The sequence below is a fragment of the Cetorhinus maximus genome, chromosome 4 (assembly GCF_964194155.1).
Source record: "Cetorhinus maximus chromosome 4, sCetMax3.hap1.1, whole genome shotgun sequence".
Taxonomy (NCBI): Eukaryota; Metazoa; Chordata; class Chondrichthyes; order Lamniformes; family Cetorhinidae; genus Cetorhinus; species Cetorhinus maximus.
In genome coordinates this window covers 130702408-130720743 of record NC_135882.1, presented here as the reverse complement: position 1 = coordinate 130720743, position 18336 = coordinate 130702408, and positions in this window count along the sequence as shown.

Genomic DNA, 18336 nt, shown 5'->3' with positions numbered 1-18336 from the left:
CAGATCATAACAACTCACTGCATCATTTTTTACCCTCATGTCACCTCTGGTTCATTTGTCACTTACCATAATTTTGTGTACTCTGGTTACTGAATCTTCTCCTCCTGGGCACAGTTTCCCTTTATACATTCTATCAAAATCCTTTACGATCTTGAACATTTCTACCAAATCTCTCCTTAACCTTCTCTGCTCTAAAGAGAAAAAAACCAGTTTCTTAACTGAGGTCTGGAATCATCCCAGATTTGCACTAAGTGCAGTAGCGGGTGGGTAAAACGACGTTTTACCTGCTGGCCGCGATGGTGGGTTTTCACGCTGTATCGTCTCAAACCTGCCGCATTACTTATGCATTCCCGGGAAACATGCCATTTCCATGGCAGGTGGGCTCTCATTCACCCGCCACACTATCACCTCACTGCTTCAACATGCTAGGCGCCAGCCGCGTGCACACATCTCAGTGCTTCCAGCCCACAACTAATGCAAGGGAAGATGTCCACTAAAGGAAAAAAGACTGAAGCCCTCAGGTTTAATGATGCATCACTGGAATGCTATTTGGGCACATGGAGGCCCTACGTGATATCCTCTACCCCCGCTCTGGCCGCATGATGGGCCAGCAGCATCACCAATCCAGCATGGCAAGCAGTGGCAGCAGTGGTCAACGCCAATGCTGCACAGAAGAGGTTGGCCATCCAATACAGATCGAAAATCTCATCCGTGCAGACAGGGTATGGCAATCATCTCATCACTCTAAACTCACACAGTCAAGCCCGTCACACATTCACTGGCATCTCACTCACTGCCAGCTCAAGGGACATCACCACCCATCCTCACACACATACTCTCACATGTCCATCTGGCCTCATCTCCTCTGGAGACTGCGTCCTCAGCCTTCAACATCTTGAGGCCACTTGCACAGATCAACATGTGCCCTACACACACCCTGGGATAGATACCCTTCCCCAGTACAGCCATCACCCTGCAGCCTCTTCCCTTGCCTGAAGCCACTTCTCCCCCTTCCCCAAGCAAGACCTTGCCCTGCAGCCATTGAAAAGCCGCCCACATATGGCTGATCCAATAGGCAGAAACCTACCCGGGATCCCCCCTAAAAGTGATGCGGTGCTGTCTGTGGAGACTGGCACTGATGACTGCCAGGTAGGTAAATGAACATTGAAGTCCCGAGCAAAGTGCAACTCGCCAGATGAACATCGCTTATGTTCTCAGCAGGTCTGACAGCATCTGTGGAGAGGGAGACAGAGTTAAAGTTTCGAGTCCATATGACTCTTCATCAGAACTCCGTCTTCCTCTCCAAAGATGCTGTCAGGCCTGCTGAGTATTTCCAGCAATTTTTGTTTTTGTTTCAGATTTCCAGCATTCGCAGTATTTTGCTTTTATCGCTTATGTTCTGTTGTGAAACATGTCGGCGTGTTTTCCCACTGACGTGGGCGGACAATCCAGTGAGGGGGGATGAGTCTGGCAGGCTGGCCTAATAATGATATACTGATTTATTACATTGAGGTTCCTGATGTCCGATGATGGCCATCGGCGAGCTGAGTGGATGATCATGCCGTTGTGAAACCAATCACGCCATATTGCCCGCTCAGACCACCAAACACGCCTGACACTGGCGGACATGGAAAATCCCGGCCGAAGTCTTTATTCCCTGATACTCATTCTTCCGACCAAAATATATCACTTCACACTTTTATTCATTAAATTTTATCTGCCATACACCCTCCAATTTCATCAGTCTATATATGTTCTCCTGTAGTCTGTTACTATTCTCTTCATTCTTTACTACCTTTTTGAGTTTTGTGTCATTTGCAAACTCTGAAATTATGCTTTATATACCCAGGTCATTGATATAGTCCCAACACCAACCCCTGGTATATGTTACTATACCAGTGTATATGTTCTTCTAGTCCGGAAAACAACAGTTTACCACTGCTCCCTGTCCTTCTGTCCTTTCATCAATTCTGTATCGCCACAACAACAGTCCCGTTAATTGCATGAATCCTGTGTGCTTCAATTTAGGTAAGAATTCTGTTATATTGTACCATTTAGTTTATATTGCCTCTCCTTATTCTTCCAGCAAAATGAATCACTAGTGCTTCTCTCCATTTATCATGTATCTTCTCATTTCATCAGTTTGTTTATGTTTGATTGAAGTCTGTTCCTTTCCTTTTCATCGGGCAGGTTTTTCAGATGGCTGATTTTCCTGTTCCACCACCCAAAGAGTCAGTAGAGAACACAAACTCGCTAATACTGGCTGCCCTGCAGCCACAAGGAGCACTAATTGGCTGGAGATGGGACTTTTGTCCCTCAAGCCCTGCCTCAGAGAATTGAATAACACAGTCGACTCAGCACTGCCAGTGGCGCAGTGGCCGGGACTGGGAATACAAAGAGTCCCCAGATTCTAAGCTGTGCAGTCCAGGACCAGGTAAATGCTGGGGGTCTCACAGTGGGAAGGAAAGGTGAGGCCTGAGGGGGGTGGGGAGTGGGGCTGTGGTGTTCTTTGATGGAGAGGCCGGGCTGGGGTGGGATCACCCAGGAGGGAGGGGAGTGGACCTTTTGCGAGGGGGGGGGGCGTTGCGTGGTGTGGAAATAAGGCTGTTGAAAGAGGTTACCTACAATTCCTGTCTGAGGCCCCCTAATCCTGAACTCCTCCCACTAGCCTCAAAATTGAGGCTGGGTGGTAAACGGTTCTCAGGTGGTCATTAAATGCCCACCTAAGGGCCTCAATTTGGGCCAGGATGGGTGGGCTAGTCTAGGCCTTGCCTGTGCCACCATGAAATTGTGGACAAGTTAGGGCGGTCAGGAGGGTGGTGGGAAGGCCATCCAGAAATTTTTATGGGCATCCCTGCCTGCAAATCCGCCAGAGGGGCATGTAAAATTCAGCCCATTGTTTACTGCATTTCAGAGTTTTGCTTCAAGTGCCTTTTCAAAGTCCATATACACAAATCAACCATATTACCCTCATCCACCCTCTCTGTAAATTCATGGATGAAATTCACACATCCTTTCATTTATTAACATATATTTACACAAGTGCCAATAAACTTTGTCGCAGATTAATATCTCTAAAAATTTCCCCACAACTGCCGTTAAGCTGATTGGTCTGTAATTGCTGAGTTTATTCCTTTCTCCTTCTTTGAAAAGAGGCATAACATTTGTAATCTTCCAATCACCTGGCACCATTCCCACATCTAAACAGAATTGTGGCCAGGACATCCACAATTACCACTCTTAAAGTCCCTCAGCAACCTAGGTCATATTCCATCCGGACAGGGTGATTTTTCCAATTTGAGGGCTGCCAACTTTTGAAGTGCATGCTCTTTATCTATTTTTACCCTATTAATTTTTTCTTCTTCCTCCTCCTCTACAGTGACGTTGGAAGCACTGCTAATGAACATAGATACAAAGGACCAAAACAGAAAATGCTGGAAAAACTCAGCAAGTCTAGCAGCATCTGTGGAGAGAGAAACAGAGTTAACCTTTCAAGTCCACGTGACCCTTCTTCAGAGCGGTCATACAGACTCAAAATGTTAACTCTGTTTCTCTCTCCACAGATGCTGCTAGGCTTGCTGAGTTTTTCCAGCATTTTCTGTTTTTGTTTCAGATTTCCAGCGTCTGCAGTATTTTGCTTTTATCATAGGTACAAAGGACTCATTTAGTACCTCAGTCATGCCCTCTGCCTCCATAAGATTTCCTTTATTGGTACCTGAACATCATCAGCCTTCTTTTTCTGCCCTTTTATTATTTATATGTTTTTAAAAAGACTTTAGGTTCCCTTTTATGTCACTTACTAATCTATTCTCATACACTCTCTTTGCCCCTCCCATTTCCTTTTTTAGTCCTCTGCCGTACATCCATATTCAACTTGGTTCTCTACTGCATAATGAACCGAATATTTATCATAACTTTCCTTTTTCTGTTTCTTTTTAATCTTTATATCTTTATTCATTCAGGCAGTTACAACTTTGGAAACCCTTCCATTCCCCCATGTGCCTACTTTGTACCTGGCCTATTTCCATTGTGAAGGCCTCCCACGTCATATTTACTGTTTTCCCTATCAGTCTTTGATTTCAGTCCACCTGGACCAACCCTTTTTAATTTACTGAAATTAACTCTCCTCCATTTGATTACTTTCACATTTGATTTTTCCTTGTCCTCTTCCATAACCACTCTATACCTAATGATGTTCTGATCACTGTTTCCCAAATGCTCTCCCGCTGAAACATGCTTCACTTGCCCCTCTTCATTCCCCAGAACTGGATCCAGCATTGCGTTTTCTTAATTGGGCTGGAAACACACTGATCAAGAAGGTTTCCTTGTACACATTCCAGAATTGTTCTGCTGTTCACCCTTTACATTGTTACTATCATAGTCCATATTAGGATAATTGAAGACCCCATTAGCTTTACCCTAAAGTACTTGCACCTTTCTGCAAATTGCCTGCAAATTTGCTGCCTAACCCCTTTCCGCTTTTTGCCTTTAGTAGACACTCAGCCGCATAATATCTCCTTTAGTTTGCCTTAATTCTAAGCAAATAGATTTTGTCTTTCAACTCCTAGGTTGATTATCCCTTTCTATTGCTGTAACAGTGTTTTTGATCAATACTGCCATGCCAATTCCTTTTTATGCTTCCCAACTTTTCCTGAATGCATTGTAATCAGGAGTACTAAGCACCCCTTCCTCCGCTTGTTGGAGCCACATCTCCGTTATTGCCACTTTATTTTAATCCCACATGGCTACTTGTGCTTGCAGTTTACCAACCTATGTTACCATGTTGGAGGCATTTACACACATGGGTTGGGATTTTGACAACAGCATGTCATTCCTGATGTCGTAATCGGAATGGTGTACCACTTTCACTTTCTCTCTTTTTGCCCTTTCCCACGAGATTATAATCAAAGTTCTAAATGCCACAAGTGTCCATGCAAAACACATTCAATTTAGCGGCTGGGGAAGCTTTTCATTGGTGAAACCCGCCGTCAGCTGACAATGCTGCATCAACGAACAGTCTTTTAAAGAGTGTCCTGGTCAAACAGGAAGGCTCTGCATCATCGCCACAACTTTCCAGCTCAACTATATGGCTATGAATATAAGACTTATTGGGAGCATGGGAGCACAAAAATGGCATTGGTATTTTTCAAAATTAAATTTCACCTAAATATTTCATGTTATATTGGTTTCACCATGTGTGCATCATCATTATTTGTTGAAACTTGCTTAGTCAGAGATCTAAATGGACTGGCACGGCTCATGGTTGTCATCCATTGATGGTTACAGGGAAGTTATGGCATTTCCTTTAAATGGAAAAAACAATGTTGCGTTTTTTTGTTCACTCTTTATTGAATGTTTGTGTTAGTGTCCAATGTTGTCCTCACCACTCCGTGGGCCAAGGCTGAACTTGCAGGCTCAGCTGGCCCTGCTTTCTATGCATTGTAAAGGACAAATCAAAATCTTGCATCCTGCCTAAGTAAGTCACCCTGCACGCCATGTTTCCAGCTCTTCTGGGCCCCATAAAATGACCACTCCCCTCCCATGCTGTCTAAACCCATTTTAGTCTGTCTTGCATTCCCCCAAAACCCAAGTCTGATTTCTCCTATTCCTGGATTACTCTTTACTCGATTGTTGTTTGTCTCTCCCAGTTCTCTGCGCACGTTACATTTTCTCTCTAATGCTTCCTAATGGTGCCCCACTCCCTGCCAAATTAGTTGAAACTAAATGGCCATGACAGTAAAAATTTCTAGCAGCTCATATGCTTTAAAGTCTCTTTGTGGAGTGGATTTGAACGATTTCAAACTATTTACTGGAAACAAATGTGTATGTAATTAGAAACTGGCCAGCTTCATGCCCACACTGACAGAAACAGATGTTCTATTCAACAAAGGGAGGGGTTTTGGTTTGTTTCCCTAAAAGGATAGTCATCCTGAAAAGCTTCTCCATGGGCTACAATTGGGTTTAGGTTATTTTCTTGAAATAAGGTGAACAAATGAAGATTCTTAATTTGACTTACTTGAGAGAAGTGCAGTCAGTTAAAACAGTTAAAACACTGGTGGGTGCCCAACTAGAGGTTATAAGGTAAAGTGATAACTTTTAGAATATTTTAAACACTGTTTTCATTTCTGAGTAATTATTGCCATAGTCACAATTGTAACCCTAGAGGCTTCACAAAGCTAACAGTTTCCAGCTGTGTACTTGCCAGATAGATTTTCCACACCAGCTTCTTGTATAATCTATGATCAATTTAGTTGAAGGCCCCAGTTGTGCTATTAATTTACTCTTAACCATCTAGGCCTTGGCATGGTCTTGTCACTGCAACGTGGCAAATGATGAGTTATCAAACTTGGCAGCCTGTTAGCAGACTGTTCTTACTGGCAATATCAAGTATCATTCAAAATGAACCTGTCAGGACTGAGCACGTGACGTCTTTTCCTACACAATGGTAATGTGGTTTCAGGTTTTTGGCTGCATGTCAGGCTGGATACCAGGGGACACAATGTTTTATAAATAGAGCTGGCAAAACGTGTAATATGAACAAACAGATCAGATTGTCATTATTTCATTTGCAGCATGTAACTAGACTAGCATGGAGCAATAAAGCAACAGTGGAAGAACCGTTCAGTTATTAAACCCACATGCTTGACTGATTATTTTATTTGGTTAAATTGAATTTAGGTGCTGCTTATTTGAAAGCCTTTTGAAGTATACCATTTGATCTATATGTAACAATAAATATATATGTGCTTTCATTAATATTTTATGAATTGTTCAGAGTATATCTTAGCTAAAGCGTCTGCGCTTGAATCCTGTAAGATAGTTCACCTCGATAATGTTTTAGCAACAAAGCAGAGTAACAAAGTAAAGCTTGTTACTATGAGGAGAGACTTATTGTACAAGACCTTTTTCATTCCCAGCTTTGCTTTTTTTTATATCTGCAATTAGTCACATTCCAGAAGATAAGCAATCCCTTTAATTTGTTTTCAGATGGAAGTGAAGACACATCGATAATATGAACAAGATCACTTTGTAAATTGCACAACCCGCATGTGTGTAATTCTCTCCAAGTACTCAAAGGAACAGCTACTTAAAAACTCTGCGTGTATGTTGTTAATTGTGCGAAGTGAATAGAAATACATGTAACATGGAAACATATGAAGCTTTTCAAAAAAATGTGTGGAAAGAGATTTTTGTCTTTTTGGCAACCATTCTGTTTAAAGTTTTTTTCTGAGGAAATGGGTGGGTTGGTGGTGAAGGAAAATTTATTTTCATCAGAGTTTTTTATTACTTCTAAAGAAAATAAAAATTCAAAGCAGAAAATTCAATGTCTAGTCAAATTTTGAAGAAACTAAATTATTTAATTTAGGTTAGTACTTCTGGTCACTTTTGATAATAAGCATATAAAAAATACTGAATCAATATACTTTAATGTGTGAACGAACCAGTGAAATTTGGCTCAGGAGTCCTCAGTGATAGCAATTTCACACATATATTTTCGTACTCTTTGAATTTGGTTGTTGCTAAGACTCCTAGTATCCAACTGATGCATAAATATTTTTAAAAAATGAACTACATGAGTTTCATGGGAAATTAATTTTCAATGTTTATAAGTTGTCCTTACAGGAAATGTGGAGTCAAAAATCTCACCCACAAAGAATGGTGAGAATGTGCAAAGTGATGAAAGAGGAGCTCCAATAATTTCCAAGCACAGGTTACAAAATGTGAACTGCTCTGAACTGATTCAACTGTTTTCAAAAAGAAATGATTATAAAAAAACATCAATTTATTATGTTAAAAAGAAATTTATTCAATAAAGCTAACAATCTTGCTATTCAAAACAATGACTTATACATAGACAGTAAGCTAAGGAAGATGTTACTTTCTCTGATGGTTGACTGGATACTTGTGTACTTGTGTGGTAAAAAAAAGTCCATAGAAGTGTGAGATTTCATCCCTCTGAGGTAGCTGGTTGCAGCTGAAGGTGGGGAAGGGGCAGCAACAACACTATAATCCACCTCAAAACTCCCAGACCAGGGAGGAGGAAATCAAGCAAAGCTCCCATTCCTGATTACTATTCAGTAACCCCTGTTGAAATGTAGATGTGTACATAAGGGTAGGATTGGTTTCAGTTATGACTAGCCTTGTTGAATAGCCTTGCAAATATCACTGGGCAGAATTTTTTGCAGAGCCGGGTCAACACTGGAGCCATTTAAAATTGATGGGGAGGACCCAATTCCGGGATTCTCACCCTTTCTCCCCATTCCAAGAAATTTTTGCTAGAATGGGATCAGGGTGTGGTAAGCGAGCCCATATCCTGCAATCCTGGCCTGGCTGGATCCACTGCAGGGGTAGGCATCTTATACCCACCCCAAAATTTTCAGGGAGTCAGGCCAGTTTCTGGATGGCTCGTGGTTCACAAGCCCTTGGAAAAGCTGTGAATCCTTGTCTAGATTTGGGAACATTTTGAAATTTAAGTTTAAAAGGTCTTACCCATGCACCCTCCATGCCACCTCCATGGCCTCCATGTCACCTCCATGTCCCTTCAGCCAACTGCACTATGACATAAAGGTCATATGAGGATAGTGTGGGAAAAAGGCATTGAAGTGGATGATCAGCCATGATCGTGTTGAATGACGGAGCAGGCTTAATGGGCTGAATGGCTTACTCCTGCTCCTATATTCCTATGTACAAAACCAATATGCCATATAATAACAATGCGATATGTTAAAATGCTAAGGGGAAAAAAACACGCAACCAGAAATATTATTAAAAAAACTGCTGTTCCTAAAACACTATAAGAATGTCGATCACACAGGGCCATTATAGAATCAGTAACAGAAGCTTTAGCCACTTCAGACCTCTTAATCTTGTCTAAATAAACATACATACATTGACAAAATATATTACAGAAATAATAAGTTATTATAACCTCATTAAGATTTTAATCAAGCAAAGTAAACACTCTACTTCAGTTTGTCCAAACAGATCCCTGTTGAACTAATGCATTTGTGAGTCTTGGAGTTCAGCCAAGCATTCATAATGAGCCCAGGTGGAGAAACAGATGCCTAGCTATCTGCTTCTGTTGATACAGTTCCTAGAGGGGTTTACTTTGCCTGATTCACATATTTATGAAGTTATAATAAGTTATTCTTTCTGTTAGCTCTTTTGTCAATGTCTGTATGGTTATTTGGACAAGAGTAAGGTCTAAAGTGGGTGAAGCTTCTGTTACTGATACTATAATGGCCCTGTGTGATTGACACTCTTATAGGTTTGTCGGAACAGCAGGTTTTTTTTCAAAGCAGATTTCTGAATGGATGTATATCCTCAGCATTGTACACTTGTCATTGTTATTACATGGCTCTGTACATAGTGCATACAGGATGAATGGGCATGGAGGTGGCATGGAAGGCATGGAGGTGTCATGGAGGTCATGAAGGGAGCATAGGAAGTGTGTTGGGGTGAGAGTGTATGAGGGATGAGAGCTAGAGGGCCCAATTGTTTTTAATAAAACTGGGACAAAGTCCCAGAGAACCAAGGCAGGCCTTCTAACCAGCCTGCCTCAGCACTCGCCCGCCTCCATGGTCGCCTATGATCTGCTTCTGGGGTCAGCGGGCCCAACTCTCTCCCACCTCTCCAGAGCAAAGATTGTGCACAATGGGGCCCTTTAAACTGAGGCAGGTCTGCTGCGTCCGGAATTTGCCAACTTGAATTACTTGCCTTGGTAGCGAAAATCTGGCCCACTGCCTATGCTTTCTTGTGGAGAAGGATCACTTGGGTAAGAGTTTTGTCAAGTGGAGCAGAACATTGGAGGACAGAGAAACAGCTGGCGTACAGATTTTCAGCAAACAAAGTATGAAAATAATTTAGCCTGATTGGTCTTTTAATGCAGTGACTAGTGGGTTAAAGTTAGCTTTTATACAAAATCCCTATAGTAATTTAAAAAGTGAAAAAAGTCACATTATAATCACAGTGATAAAATGGAGGTTTAAATTTGGTTAATTCTGTGCCATGCTTCATTGATTTCAGACTATACAAATCCCCTCTAGTAAATTCTTTTGAAACAATTACTTAAAATGTAAAATTTTACAGATGTTTTGAATGTGAATAAAAACACTGGACTATAAAGGAAATCCACTTTCAGGTTAAAGAATGATAACAAAAAGATCATCTTATTTGGCAAAGAAACTAACTGCAGCTGGAGGAAACATGCTTATATTGTTTGCACTAAAAAACAGATCCCACTGGTTTAATCCGAGCTTGGCTACAATTCATCCATGTCAGCAACAACCTAAGAGATGACGGTCCAAACTGTTGTACACATATTTGTCTTGACACAGTTTTGGACTGTTACTCTTTCAGCATCTCTGCGGGGAAACTATTGAGGAACAGTATTGGGAAGTTTTTGGATATAGATCGACACGTCTTAAAGAAGTCTCCATAGTCTTCTGTAGATTAATTGTAAGTCTTTGTTAACTACTAGAGTTATTTACGCATGTAAAGGGTACAAGCTAGGACCTTTCTCCATGCTTAGTTCTGCACATGTCTCTGCTCAACACCACACTGACCCTGGGCCTGGGTCATGTGCCTTCTTACATAACTGTGTGGGCGGTACTGTACTCAGTCCCACATTAACCTATATATGCCAGACCCTTATACTATACCTCCCCTAAGTCTTTATCCAATATATTTGGAGTTATACTAGATTACTTCATGTCCTACAGTTATCAGTCCCATACATGTACATTGTTGTTAGTACATTATCACTATTACTTCATTATTGCTATTACTTCATTATCAATCGCCCATATCCCCCTCCCCCCTCCTTTTGGTCCTTGAATTTAAAGGTTCAGGCAGTCTGGAGGCTTTATAGCCCTTCAATATCTCATTTGCATTTCTGTTGGAGGATTGGTAGGCTCTGTCATAGCTGGTTCTTCCTGCTGGTCTGGAGGTTGAGCTGGCACCTGGGTACGCTTTCATTCTTTTCTTCCATTCCTTCGTGTTGAACCGCACTTGGTTGGTCCAGCTGTTGTGTTGATCGGTGCTTGCTGCTATTCTAACTCATTTCTTGTGGGGTGGATGAACATTGCGTTCATCTCCTTGTTGCATCTTCCACTTTTTCCACTGTTGTGCGGGTCATCTCAATGTCCTCTATGGCTGAGGAAGAGTGTTCCTATGTCAAGAAGAAGGTTTACTGGTACACTCACCTCTGTTTTTCATTGTCAGCCATAGATGGCTGCTACCAGGTTCCAGCATCTCTTGTGTCTTTGGCATGCTGTCTGGGAGTTGCAGCATATGCACAGTGGTTGCAATGTTGACCTGCTGCACTGTTGTCTGAGCTGAAGGTACAGGCTTCTCTCAGACTGCTGATTACCCTCTTTCACCTCTTCCACTGGAGGCATCATATTTACCTCCTGGGTGGTTGGATGATCTGACCGCTGGGGGTTTCCTGGGACCTGTAATGAGAATGGACAAACCTGCTCGGCAAAGATAGAAGACGGTTCAGAGCTGAAGTCCCAGTCAGAATACTTTGTTTTTGTTTGAGTACTCAGGAACGTGCAGTTCTGTTTGGTTAACGACACTGGTTGTCTTGGCATCATCGGCCGTCTTGAGGAGATCCAAGTCTACGCAGGCATCTCTGCTCAGGAGAGAGGCTGGTTATGGATGACGTACATCAGCGTGAAGATATTTGTCTCCATAGCTCAGTGGTTCCAGAATCATACTAATGACTGGAAGTCAGATACCTCCAGGCCCGTAAAGTGACGCGTCCGTTGCTCGAAGCCAGAGGTCTTTCAGCCACGGTTCTTTGTCCAACAAGACTGTCACACTGGCTCCTGTACCAAATTTAAATTTGTTACATGACCATTGACAGGAATGTCCTCATTCCAAAATGAGAAAGCAAGATCTTTGACCTTACCCAAGATGTAAGTCTGTGTCTTCTGGGTTTGCAGTCTCAACCTTGCACAGTTTTCCAAAGGGTCCAATCCTGTTGCATTGGAAGCATTGGGCTTCACTTTCAGGACATTGATCTCGCCTTGGAGGGCACTTCACTCCACAGTGCTGGCATGCTATGCTGGCCAGCTCTAGATTTGCTTTCCCTGACTTAGAGTGTCTCTGTGTCTTTGTGACCTGACAAGCTGGGCTGAGGGTTGGTCTCTGCATCGTGTTTTATCTCTCCCCTTAAGATTTTCCTGTGCTGCTCACGGAGTTCTGTTTGTCTAACTATCTGGATTGACTTTTCCAGGGTTAGATCTTCCTTTGCTTGTAGGAGGTCAGAGGGTGCATCGTCTGATACTCCCACCTTTGTTCTGCCCCTGAGCTCAGAGTCTAAAATCTCAATATTCACACCTTTCTTCCATCCTGGAATGGATGAATGAATCAACTAATTCCCTGGCAGTTGGACCCTTATTGAATTTAGCTCTTTTGAGTACTCATTGCTTCTTAGATTGAAATAAAAGTCAAATGATTTTAGTATCTCTTTGAATTTTGCAAATGATTCATTAATTCCCTGTCTTACAATGATGTCGTCTGCAATCGGCCCTATTGAGTAAAGCAGCAGGTTCACCTGCTCTTCTTCTCACTTTTTATTTAAACCTGAAGAAATGTTGTATCTTAAGAAGCTTTTCCTCCAAAGACCCCAAATTTGCGATTGACCTGGGCCTTGCTTTAGTCCAAATTGACTTGGAAGGGTCAAACTGTGGCCCATGTTAAAAATCTTTACAAGTGTACATGCAGCTTTAAGAGCTGTCTGAATTTCAAGATGGCGTCGCTGTTCACTCAGAGCGAAAGGGACTGATGCTTGCCTGTTTTGGTGGCCTCCACAAAATGAGGATAGTGCTCTTCCTGAAAAAAAATTAACATTGGCTGCCTGCCAACATTTTCTGTCGAGCAGTTTAATTTGTAAACTGCCAAGTCAGCCGAATTGGAACTTGTGCTTGGTTTTTTTTTTGTTTACTGAGCTGGACAGTTGCAACGTTCCCAAAATATTTAATTAATTCTTCCTCTTTTCTCGGATGAGCATGTATTCAGGCTCCGACTCAGGGATTGGCTTTTCGTGTCAGATTTTTTTCAAACTGCCCTTCTGACACTAAATTACTTAAAGAAGTTATCAGAGCTTGTGCAACCTGGAATTTTAAAAGGTTTAGCTCACCCTGCAGGTTCTGTTGACTCCGCACTCTGAAGCTGGACTTCCAAAGGACACTCAATGGAGTCTTCTGCTGCAGTGAGGAATTTTAAATCTCTGTCTTCAGCTTCCAGGCTTTTTTCTAGAAGCGTTTTCTGGTGATTTTTCCTCTTCACTTCTGTTTCTTTTGGAGCTTCTTTTCAGGTCAGAACGCTTTGTTGAATTTTTCTCAGTCTTCCAGCATTTTGGTTTGTTAATTTCAGCTAACGCACATTTTCAAATCGAATGATTGTGACACAAAGCTAAATATGCAGTTCCTTCAGATTCAGGCACACTTCACTCCAAATCCATCAGCCAGGCAATCTTTGTGTGCAGGCGGAAGATATGGGCATAGTTGTTAATGAATGCTTCTGTTTTCACAAATGGGAGGGATAAAGCAGGCATTGTAGTTAAGGAGGAGGAGTGTAAAATGTTGGATGGGATTAACATGGTGAGGAAGGAAATATTAAGGTGTTTCACATATTCTTGGAAGTACATAAATCATCAGCCCAGAAGAAATGTATCCCAGGCTGCCAAGGGAAGGAGGGGAAGAAATAATGGCGCCTCTGGCCATCATTTTTCAATCCTCCTTGCTGACATTTGTGGTGCTGGAAGACTTGGAGGACTGCTAACCTTTGTTGTTTAAAAAGGGAGGAATGGATAGCCTTCAATAATTTCCAGCCAGTCAGCCTATACCACTGTGCTGGACAAATTATTGGAATAAGTTCTGATATAAAGTATAAATCATCATTTAAAAAGGCGTGAATAATCAAGCCTGGGGTTGTTTTCTTTGAAACAGAGGAGGCTAAGGGAAGACTTAATTGAGGCATCTCACGTTATAAAGGACCTATGATGAGTGGATAGGAAGGACCTTTCTCAATTAGCAGTGATGTCAATGACCAGGGAACACAGATTAAAGTAATTGGCAAAAGGATCAGAGGAGGGTTGAGGAGTAACTTTTTTTCACCCAGCGGGTGGTGGGGTCTGGTATTCCTCTCTCCACTAATTTAATGAAGATTAGCCCATTTTCCAAAAACAAGTTAACTGTGTTTTATAATAGCAGATGGACTTTGTTAAGCTTCTGTCCATGAATAAAATCAATAGCAACTTCTGGATTTATATGATAACTGCAAATAATAACTGCAAGATTAACAAACTGCAAGATTAACATAACTACAAAAGCACATTAGCCTAATTTTGCCTTTTTCTTTGGAGGTGTGCCTAACCTTTATCTCTTCATCCAGCTGATAAGATCAAAAATTTATGTTGTCAGAGTAATCCCACATCCTAATTTTCCTTGTTACCGAGCTTTATTTCACAAAAGCCCTGCTATACCATTTGCAGATGACAACCCTGTAGTTTTAAAGGTGTAGTTACTGGGATCTTCCGATGCTTAAAAAGAATCCTGTGATATGTATGAGCACTTGATCAATGGAGTAAACCAATTCTTGACACCATGGCAAAACTACATTACTTCTGCCTCAAATCATTTACTATTCAATGAACCATTTCCAAGTCAACGCTTTAAGAGTAGAAATTGTGATCATTGCTGCTAAGTGGGTAATACCATTGCTAAAGTAGCACAGAGACAAATTTAGCTCAAATGCATTAGTTTTTTGTATCAGAACAGCACTAATCATAATTTCTACACCATTATTGATAGGGTAGCTAACATTAAAATCAACTATAATAAAAAGAAAGAAAATGCTAGAAATACACAGCAGGACAGGCAGCATCTGTGGAGAGAGAAACAGAGTTAATGTTTCAGGTCAATGACATGATGATCTGAGGAAAGATCATCAACCTGAAACATTAACTCTGTTTCTGTCTCCACAGATGTTGCCAGACTCGCTGAGTATTACCAGCATTTTCTGTCTTTATCTCATATTTCCAACATCTGCTGTATTTGGCTTTCGTATTAAAATAAACTGTTACGTATAACTTTGCAATGCAAGCAGGTCAATTGAAAAGGGCAATTCATTCAACATGGTTTTATTTTATTAAATTAGTGGAGTTTATTAGAATGAGATATTTTCCTTTCTGAAGGGGTGACTCATGCTGAGGTATAGTTCCCTGACTACTGGCAGCCCTCCAGTACCTTGTCTAATATTCTCTGTGAGTGAGCATCCACAGATGATTCAGCTGGAAGAGAGGGAAGGAGTGGGGCTTGACATCACTACACCAGCACTTAATTCTGACCAAGCATTGCTGGACAGTAATTGACAGTGAAAAACTGGGCTATTTCTTTCCTTGTTAATCTCTGAGGACAACTGTAATGATGTGCCAGTCCCTCTCCACATTGTCGTGGCCTCTCATGGTCTGCTGCCACCATATATGTTGAGGGTCTTGATGTAGACCTCAAGGGTTATCTAGGCTAAGCAAGATATTGAGACTGAGGAGGGTTCTGGTCAAACGCAATTACATGAAGTTTAGTACTAGTAACAACTATAAGCAGCTCTGCACAGGTCTTGATCCAGCCTGGGTCCAAACAGTTACATAGACTGATTACTTGACTATATGCCTGACTCACACATAAGGTATACATAATGTCTTACTGATACAGAGTCACAGACAGTAGTGAACATCTATAGTAGAGATCATAGGCAATAATGATTTTCTAACATGGAGGCTGTAGCTTTTATCCTTCAGCCTTAAACACAGTGATGCCATAGTAATGAGACAATATATAGATAGTCCAACTAGGGAAGGGGCAATACTGGACCTGGTATTGGGGAATGAACCCGGCCAGGTGGTCGAAGTTTCAGTAGGGGAGCATTTTGGGAAAAGTGACCATAATTCAGTAAGTTTCAAGGTACTGGTGGATAAGGATAACAGGAGTCCTCGGATTAAGGTGCTAATTGGGGGAAGGCTAATTATAACAATATTAGGCAGGGACTGAGGAATCTAGACTGGAGGCGGATGTTTGAGGGCAAATCAACAACTGACATGTGGGGGGCTTTCAAACGTCAGTTGATAAGAATTCAGGACCGGCATGTTCCTACTAGGATGAAGGGTAAGTATGGCAAGTTTCAGGAACCTCGGATAACGAAGGATATTGTGAGATTAGTCAAAAAGAAAAGGGAAGTATTCATAAGGGCTAGAAGGCTGGGAACAGTCAAAGGCCTTACTGAAATCCATGTAGATAACATCCACTGCCCTTCCATCGTCGATCATCTTTGTCACTTCCTCAAAAAACTCGATCAAGTTAGTAAGACACGACCTCCACTTCATAAAACCATGCTGCCTCTCACTAATACGCCCATTTGATTCCAAATGGTAGTAAGTCCTGTCATTAAGAATCTTCTCCATTAATTTCCCTACCACTGACGTAAGGCTTACCGGCCTGTAATTTCCTGGATTATCCCTGCTACCCTTCTTAAACAATGGAACAACATTGGCCATTCTCCAGTCCTCTGGGACCACACCCATAGCCAGTGAGGATACAAAGATTTCTGTCAAGGCCCCAGCAATCTCCTCTCTTGCCTCCCTCAGTACTCTGGGGTAGATCCCATCTGGCCCTGGGGACTTATCCACCTTAATCTTCTTCAAGACACCTGATGAGAAGTATTCATTTAGTATCTCTCCCATTTCTTCTGGCTCCACACACAGATTCCCACCTCTGTCCCTGAGTGGGACTACCCTTTCCTTGGCTACCCTTTTGCCTTTTACATATGTATAAAAGGCCTTGGGATTTTCCTTGATCCTGGTTGCCAGTGACTTTTTATGACCCCTTTTAGCCATCCTGACTCCTTTCTTAAGTTTCTTCTATTCTCTACGGGTTTCATCAGTTCCCAGCCCTCTAGCCCTTATGAATACTTCCCTTTTCTTTTTGACTAATCTCACAATATCCTTCGTTATCCAAGGTTCCTGAAACTTGCCATGCTTATCCTTCATCCTAGCAAGAACATGCCGGTCCTGAATCCTTATCAACTGACGTTTGAAAGCCCCCCACATGTCAGTTGTTGATTTGCCCTCAAACATCTGCCTCCAGTCTAGATTCCTCAGTTCCTGCCTAATATTGTTATAATTAGCCTTCCCCCAATTAAGCACCTTAACCCGAGGACTCCTATTATCCTTATCCACCTTGAAACTTACTGAATTATGGTCACTTTTCCCAAAATGCTCCCTTACTGAAACTTCGACCACCTGGCCGGGTTCATTCCCTAATAACAGGTCCAGTATTGCCCCTTCCCTAGTTGGACTATCTACATATTGTCTCAGGAAGCACTCCTGGATGCACCTTACAAATTCTGCACCATCCAAACCTATAGCACTAAGTGATTCCCAGTCAATGTAGGGAAAGTTAAAATCACCCACCACAACAACCCTATTGCTTTTACATCTTTCCAAAATCTGCCTACATAACTGTTCCTCAATCTCCCGCCAGCAATTGGGAGGCCTATACTAAACCCCCAACATTGTGACTGCACCCTTCCTATTCCGGAGCTCTACCCATATTGCCTTGCTGCATGAGTCCACCGAGGTGTCCTCCTGTCGTACAGCTGTGATATTCCCCTTAACCAGCAGTGCAACTCCCCCACCTCTTCTACATCCCACTCTATCCTGCCTGAAACATCTAAATCCTGGAACATTTATCTGCCAATCCTGTCCATCCTTCAACCTAGTCTCTGTAATAGCAATAACATCATAGTCGCAAGTACTAATCCAAGCTCTAAACTCATCTGCCTTGCCTGTTATACTTCTCGCATTGAAACAAATGCATTTCAGATCCCCAGTCCCACTGTGTTCAGTAATTTCTCCCTGCCTGCCCTTCCTCTTAGTCCTACTGGCCATATTCACTGGTTCCCAGTCATTTATTTCACCTGCTGACCTATTGCTCTGGTTCCCACCCCCCTGCCATCCTAGTTTAAACCCTCCCGAGTGACACTAGCAAACCTCGCAGCCAGGATATTGGTGCCCCTCCAGTTTAGATGCAACCAGTCCTTCTTGTACAGGTCCCACCTGCCCCGGAAGAGATCCCACTGATCCAGATATCGGAAACCCTCCCTCCTACACCATCTGTTCAGCCACGTGTTCAGCTGCACTATCTTCCTATTTCTCCCCTCACTGGCATGTGGCACAGGGAGTAATCCTGAGATTACAACCCTAGAGGTCCTGTTTTTTAACTTTCTGCCTAACTCCCTGAACTCCCGCTGCAGGACCTCATCACTCTTCCT